Below are 8,526 nucleotides of genomic sequence, written 5' to 3' on the forward strand. Positions count from 1 at the left end.
ACAGCGATGTGCAGCGGAAACAACCTGGAGCTGAACACGACGTCATAGAGGATTTTATAAAGGTTTTATTTGTTCCGTGTGACTGTTATACTGTCTACCTCTGTGTACTATGTAGACCTACTATATGTGAGAGAGCTCCAAATAATAATTCCAATATATTACTTTTAATAGGTACTTGCAAATGGCAAATATACTACTTGAATAAAAATGGATTAAACTACTTGAATAAAATGTAGAAAAGCTTCTGATTGAGTTTGGAACTGTCAGATAATTTCTGTAGCACAGAAATATAGCGATAGTAAACTATAGCGTAATGAAACAGGCAGGGAGCGGGACTCGAACCCTCGACCTTCTAGCCCGAAGTCCAGCGCGCTAACGACTGTGCCCCAAAAGCATATTCAAGCAGAGAGTCGCTATCCACGCTTATAAACCCAGGGTCGTTACACTATATAATGATATTGTGTAGGTTCGATGATATTTAAGAAAAGGGGACAGAGGACACGGGGACATGGTTATGTCAGTTGGATTAGTCTGCTGGTTTGACGCTCAAAAAGCGGCTTCACTCCGAGGAGCTGCTGTAGTGTTGCCGGCACGGAGAAGTTAGGCTGGGCTCTGTGAGGACGATGGCAGTCAGAGGAAGGGACACGGCTGCGTTACGACACCAGTCAAATCGATGCGCAGCTCTACTATCTCGGTTGTAGCTCCGCAGGACGAGTCTTTCACATGAGAACATCCAACCACGGCTGAATTGTCCGACCAATGTTAAGTCAAGTCAGTCACTGTAAAACCAAGCTGTACTGGATAGAAAATAGTAGGCAGTAAGTTGACCTACCCGGTCGAAGCGTACTACTAATCTACTGGAGAAATGTGTCTCACTTTTGTAAGTGAATGGAAATACAAGTCACTATAAAACCAGCACTGCGTCTCTACTCACTGACACTGAGCTGTCCGAAGAAACCATAAGGGAGCTGCCAACCATCATCATCAGAAGAACAAATCAGCCAGAAACACTCCGATTGACTGCTGCTGAGGCTTGAACACTGCCAGAGAGAACTGCGTTGATTATGAAGGGGAAAGGTGTAATGACTGTTTTCCTACTTGCACTTGTTGCAAAATCCTCCGTGTCTCTTCCGATCACTATAACCGTGATGTTGAATCACCCAGTTACACCGCCCTGCTCTGGATCATGCCATGGTGTCAGAAATAAGACGGGAAGGAAAGATCCATAGAATAAATGGAACATTCTGCCCTCACTCCGTGGATCCAAGACCAAGAAAACACATCCCATCAGGAAAAACCACTGGCATGTCACGCTCTGCTCTGCCGTCGCTGCCAGCCACCAGCAAGACTGATACACACTTCATCGGCGTCTCTCTACTGCCACCGTGAGAACTTCACCACTTTACACACCAGCATAGCTGAGGGGGGAGAGAGATTCGGAAGAAATGCTGAGCTCCTCTGCAGCACAGCCCATTGAAAATCCTACGAGGCCAACTACAATTGACACGCTACATTGCATCAACCAATGGTTGTGTGCCATGTCACTGACAATAATAAAATATATCTTTCATGCAGAACTCTCCGTCTTCAGTCATTCAAATAATATGTTTAGATATTAAGGAGGCTGTATGTTTGTATTATCACAGCACTATAATAAAAGGGGGGGTCCTCAGAATCCATTGTGAGACTAAAAACGTCATAAGTGTCGTCAATAACAACGACGAGACAGCCTATAGACAGACAAGAAGCGCAGTGTCTAACAGCGATGTGCAGCGGAAACAACCTGGAGCTGAACACGACGTCATAGAGGATTTTATAAAGGTTTTATTTGTTCCGTGTGACTGTTATACTGTCTACCTCTGTGTACTATGTAGACCTACTATATGTGAGAGAGCTCCAAATAATAATTCCAATATATTACTTTTAATAGGTACTTGCAAATGGCAAATATACTACTTGAATAAAAATGGATTAAACTACTTGAATAAAATGTAGAAAAGCTTCTGATTGAGTTTGGAACTGTCAGATAATTTCTGTAGCACAGAAATATAGCGATAGTAAACTATAGCGTAATGAAACAGGCAGGGAGCGGGACTCGAACCCTCGACCTTCTAGCCTGAAGTCCAGCGCGCTATCGACTGTGCCCCAAAAGCATATTCAAGCAGAGAGTCGCTATCCACGCTTATAAACCCAGGGTCGTTACGCTATATGATGATATTGTGTCGGTACGATGATATTTAACAAAAGTGATTCGTGTAAACCCAGGCCCTCTCCAATGTCTTTGTCAAATTTAGCCAAGTCTCCCCAGGAAATGAGCACTCTGCCCTTTGATGTTACATGTTCATACTCCGCGAAGCGAACACTGGTGCCATCTCTGGATATGACCACATCCGTGCAGGATGATTCCATCTGGTCATCTGGGGTAGACTTGTAGGGTTGCGTTTTGTGCAGGTTTGCATGGATTACATTGGTACATCGTACAACTCTGACACCACCGAACCCCCCCACTGACACCACCGAACCCCCTCTGACACCACCGAACCCCCCACTGACACCACCGAACCCCCCACTGACACCACCGAACCCTCCTCTGACACCACCGAACCCTCCTCGTTGTTCGTTTAGCTGAGCAGCACACGGCCATGAACACTGAGCCATCATAGACAGTACGCTTGCCTGGATCACATTCATGACTTGTGGTTGTGTGAGTCATGGCTCTAGTCCACTGTGTGTTGACAACCTGTACTGCTATGGGATCCTAAGAGTTTAACAGAGCTTTAGGTTTCCAGTAAGCTCTCTTGGGCACATTTATTCAAAGGTAATGGCCAACCAAGAGTCTCAAACCTAGGCTACAATATCCAGCCTGGGCCTGTCTATCCCACACAGACAACAGCCCTGAATGACTAACCCAGGCCTGATAATCCAACCAAGCGTCTCTAACATAGGCTACAATATCAATGAGCTTTGTTGAATAAAACAGAAACATACCAACCAGAATATAGTCATGTCTTTATTTTCACATTTCAATATTATATCACTCTATTTCACAACAGACAGTCAGTCCTAAGTGTAGTCAATTTCCAGGAGAGTCCCCTACGCGAAGCAGGGCCGTCCTGAGCCTGGCCTACACAAACTCTGTCAAAGCTTGAAGTTGTTTCACTCATTTCGATCCCAGCCTGAAACCGAGAAGTGCCAGGGACTTCCTCTACATGAACTTGGCGCCTCTCCAGCTCTCGAGATTCATTGTTGGTTAGTAATAGATAACAGAGGTTGGACATATCAAATAGCGTGCAGTTTGGACGTATCAGTCATGATTGGATAGCTATATGAGACGCTGTTGGATAGATTAGCCATGATTGGATAGCTATATGAGACGCTGTTGGATAGATTAGCCATGATTGGATAGCTATATGAGACGCTGTTGGATAGATCAGCCATGATTGGATAGCTATATGAGACGCTGTTGGATAGATCAGCCATGATTGGATAGCTATATGAGACGCTGTTGGATAGATCAGCCATGATTGGATAGCTATATGAGACGCTGTTGGATAGATCAGCCATGATTGGATAGCTATATGAGACGCTGTTGGATAGAGCAGAATTAGGCCGATACCCACTAATTATCAAAATCCAGAAAAGAGCTGTTAAATTCGACAACCACCTAAAAGGAAGCGATTCCCAAACCTTCCATAACAAAGCCATCACCTACAGAGAGATGAACCTGGAGAAGAGTCCCCTAAGCAAGCTGGTCCTGGGGCTCTGCTCACAAACACAAACACACCCCACAGAGCCCCAGGACAGCAGCACAATTAGACCCAACCAAATCATGAAAAAACAAAAAATAATTACTTGACACATTGGAAAGAATTAACAAAAAAACAGAGCAAACTAGAATGCTATTTGGCCCTAAACAGAGACTACACAGTGGCAGAATACCTGTCCACTGTGACTGACACGAATTTAAGGAAAGCCTTGACTATGTACAGACTCAGTGAGCATAGCCTTGCTATTGAGAAAGGCCGCCGTAGACAGACCTGGCTCTCTAGAGAAGACAGGTTATGTGCACACTGCCCACAGAATGAGGTGGAAACTGAGCTGCACTTCCTAACCTTCTGCCCAATCTATGACCATATTAGAGATACATATTTCCCTCAGATTACACAGATCCACAAAGAATTCGAAAACAAATCCAATTTTGATAAACTCCCATATCTACTGGGTGAAATCCCAGTGTGACATCACAGCAGCAAGATTTGTGACTTGTTGCCACAAGAAAAGGGCAACCAGTGAAGAACAAACACCATTGTAAATATAACCCATATTTATGCTTATTTATTTTCCCTTGTGTACTTTAACTATTTGTACATTGTTACAACACTGTATATATGTATATATAATATGACATAATATATATGATAATGTTTACTGTTAATTTACCCAAAGGCACAATGTCCACAACCCAGGGAAGGTAGAGTAGGAGGGGGCGTTTTTAAAATCGATACCCACACGGTGCCCATGGGCAGTAGTGGGTAGACTGCTCGAACGCACACAGTGGCCTGTCTGTGGAACGTCGAAGCTGTGCGTTCTGAGGCAGGACGTTCCACTAGTGTCCACCGGGACTAACCTAACAGTTGATTTGTTATATTGTATTAATTTGGAAAAGATGGTGTTGTGGACCTCGTTTGTCATTAAAAAAAAAAGACATTGGTAGCATTTGACATTTGCTTGTGTGACCATAATTTCCTTTTAATGTCATTCAACAGCATTATAAACCATAACCATGTCTATAGTGTTAGTGTAGTGACGCTATTGACAGTGGAGCTGCACATTCCACTTCCTATGTAAAAGTCATTAGCATAGTGGTTAATATGTAGCTAACAGCCTCTCACCCATGCCTTTAAAAGTGTACCCAACCCGTCACATTGATCAAGCATGGAAGCCAGTATAGGATCCGGTGGCTTCTGTCAAGCTCTGTGTGATTGATGATGCTCTCTTTAGGTCCGCCCCCATCGTGCCTCAGTCTCTGCAGAAGTATATGGGTCATTGGCAATAGGGCCCAAAGCGATATATTAATGACGACACTAATGACACTCCAAAGCAGAATAGAGTGTATAAATGGCACATCTTAAATCAGTCTTTCGATACACTCAGATATTGTAAAACACCAAAGGGGGAATGACAGTAGCGACGACTCAGACGTTGCCCTTTGTTAGTGGCAGCACATGTAGAGAGCTGCAGTTGAACCCTTTTACAGCTGAAGGGGCCCAGTGGCTGTGTACGAGGATGAAGGTCCCCAGTGGCTGTGCACGAGGCTGAAGGTGCCCAGTGGCTGTGCACGAGGCTGAAGGTGCCCAGTGGCTGTGCACGAGGCTGAAGCTGCCCAGTGGCTGTGCACGAGGCTGAAGCTGCCCAGTGGCTGTGCACGAGGCTGAAGCTGCCCAGTGGCTGTGCACGAGGCTGAAGCTGCCCAGTGGCTGCCCAGTGGCTGTGCACGAGGCTGAAGCTGCCCAGTGGCTGTGCACGAGGCTGAAGGTCCCCAGTGGCTGTGTACGAGGCTGAAGGTCCCCAGTGGCTGTGTACGAGGCTGAAGGGGCCCATGTGGCTGTGTACGAGGCTGAAGGGGCCCATGTGGCTGTGTACGAGGCTGAAGCTGCCCAGTGGCTGTGCACGAGGCTGAAGCTGCCCAGTGGCTGTGCACGAGGCTGAAGGTCCCCAGTGGCTGTGCACGAGGCTGAAGGGGCCCATGTGGCTGTGTACGAGGCTGAAGGGGCCCATGTGGCTGTGTACGAGGCTGAAGGGGCCCATGTGGCTGTGTACGAGGCTGAAGGGGCCCATGTGGCTGTGTACGAGGCTGAAGGGGCCCATGTGGCTGTGTACGAGGCTGAAGGGGCCCATGTGGCTGTGTACGAGGCTGAAGGGGCCCATGTGGCTGTGTACGAGGCTGAAGGGGCCCATGTGGCTGTGTACGAGGCTGAAGGGGCCCATGTGGCTGTGTACGAGGCTGAAGGGGCCCATGTGGCTGTGTACGAGGCTGAAGGGGAGGCTGAAGCTGAAGGGGCCCATGTGGCTGTGTACGAGGCTGAAGGGGCCCATGTGGCTGTGTACGAGGCTGAAGGGGCCCATGTGGCTGTGTACGAGGCTGAAGGGGCCCATGTGGCTGTGTACGAGGCTGAAGGGGCCCATGTGGCTGTGACGAGGCTGAAGGGGCCCATGTGGCTGTGTACGAGGCTGAAGGGGCCCATGTGGCTGTGTAGGCGAGGCTGAAGGGGCCCATGTGGCTGTGTACGAGGCTGAAGGGGCCCATGTGGCTGTGTACGAGGCTGAAGGGGCCCATGTGGCTGTGTACGAGGCTGAAGGGGCCCAGTGGCTGTGTACGAGGCTGAAGGGGCGCCGTGGCTGTGTACAAGGCTGAAGGGACCCAGTGGCTGTGTACGAGGCTGAAGGGACCCAGTGGCTGTGTACGAGGCTGAAGGGGCCCAGTGGCTGTGTACGAGGCTGAAGGTGCTGTGTAAGAAGACGTCTCTAAGTCATACTGCGTCTGGTGTGTGAGGGGCTCCTTGTAAGAATGTGAAAATAAAAGGGGAACTGTTTCTTCAGAGCGGTCAGTGAAGCACTACGCAATCCATTATATGGATGAGGACAGTCTGGGAAACCGTTTTGATATGGTATACTGCAAAGGGAACGAGATTCAAGGTGGCGTTTGATAACTTGGTTTTTTTTCGATTGGGACAGGTGCACGCTTCTCAGAGATCACACGTGTCCCACAATCGGCAGCCTTGAAAAGGGTCATATTGACAACCCGACCCATGAACCAGATGGTTGGGGATGAAGATCTGGAACATCAACCAGGTGTCAGATATGGCACACACTGTGTAGATTAGTAAAGACGTAGGTGGATAGCGTATACAATCACTGTCATATCGCTTGGTACATGTGCCATTACAAAGTGCTTGTGGTGTTGTATTCAATGTCCACATGTGAATAAAGACAATAATGTTCAGAGATGGAATAACCAGTCACATGCATTGAAATAGTACAATACATCCATAACCACAGCAGGACATAGTGACAGTATCCATTTTCAAAGAACACAACCTCTATTGCGCCCAGAAAAGAATCAAAGGGGTTGGTATAGTTAGTCCTCCATAGATGACCACCTAGTCATCTCCCTCCTCGTCATCATCGGCCATATACTTGAGAGAATGATAAATAATAACATTACACTTCGCTTGTGTATAACCTGTTGGTAATCACCGTATATACACACACTACCATGTCATCGTCTGCGTTGTTGAGCTCGGGATGAGGTAATGCTGGGTGAGGTTGAGGCTGTGCATGGTTGAGGACCTCTGGGTGAAACAGTGGATGCTCTTGTTCCAAGACAAGGTTCCTAGGTCCCTCCTCGTCAGAAGATAGTATGTGCATTAAAGGCGCTCTCCTGAATGTGCATTAAAGGCGCTCTCCTGAATGTGCATTAAAGGCGCTCTCCTGAATGTGCATTAAAGGCGCTCTCCTGAATGTGCATTAAAGGCGCTCTCCTGAATGTGCATTGAAGGCGCTCTCCTGAATGTGCATTGAAGGCGCTCTCCTGAATGTGCATTAAAGGCGCTCTCCTGAATGTGCATTAAAGGCGCTCTCCTGAATGTGCATTAAAGGCGCTCTCCTGAATGTGCATTAAAGGCGCTCTCCTGAATGTGCATTAAAGGCGCTCTCCTGAATGTGCATTAAAGGCGCTCTCCTGAATGTGCATTAAAGGCGCTCTCCTGAATGTGCATTAAAGGCACTCTCCTGAATGTGCATTAAAGGCGCTCTCCTGAATGTGCATTAAAGACACTCTCCTGAATGTGCATTAAAGGCACTCTCCTGAATGTGCATTAAAGGCACTCTCCTGAATGTGCATTAAAGGCACTCTCCTGAATGTGCATTAAAGGCATGGTATATATATCACATACACATGGTATACTTTATACCAGTGAATGAAAGGACATGAAACAGTCAGTCTCAGTCAAGCCGAGTACCTACAGAACGGTTCAGGGTGACGGTAGATGTCTGTGGAGGGGAGATGAAGGTCAGAATCAGTACAAGTTAAATGACTATGGTTAGCACGGTCTGTGAACAAGTTTTGTATAGAGTTTGATATAATCATGTGTGTATCTTACCGGGCTCAGCTCCCGGTTGTCACGACGGTCGTCAGGGAAATGACCGGTCTTTTTATTTTGGATGTCACCAACAAAAACAACCCCCCCCAAAAACCCACTGTGACGCTTACTAGGGCTATACAAGGCAACTAACAAAGTCAACTACCCACAACTAAGGTAGAACAACAAGAAACAGGCTGCCTAAATATGATTCCCAATCAGAGACAACGGACAGACAGCTGTCCCTGATTGAGAACCATACCTGGCCAAAACATAGAAACAGAAAACATAGAAATAAAGAAACTAGAATGCCCACCCTAGTCACACCCTGGGCTATTATAAGTTTATATTATATATTCATATTTATGTCATGTAAAGTCTCCAT

This window comes from Oncorhynchus tshawytscha, unplaced genomic scaffold (genome assembly GCF_018296145.1).
Source record: "Oncorhynchus tshawytscha isolate Ot180627B unplaced genomic scaffold, Otsh_v2.0 Un_contig_10735_pilon_pilon, whole genome shotgun sequence".
Lineage (NCBI taxonomy): Eukaryota > Metazoa > Chordata > Actinopteri > Salmoniformes > Salmonidae > Oncorhynchus > Oncorhynchus tshawytscha.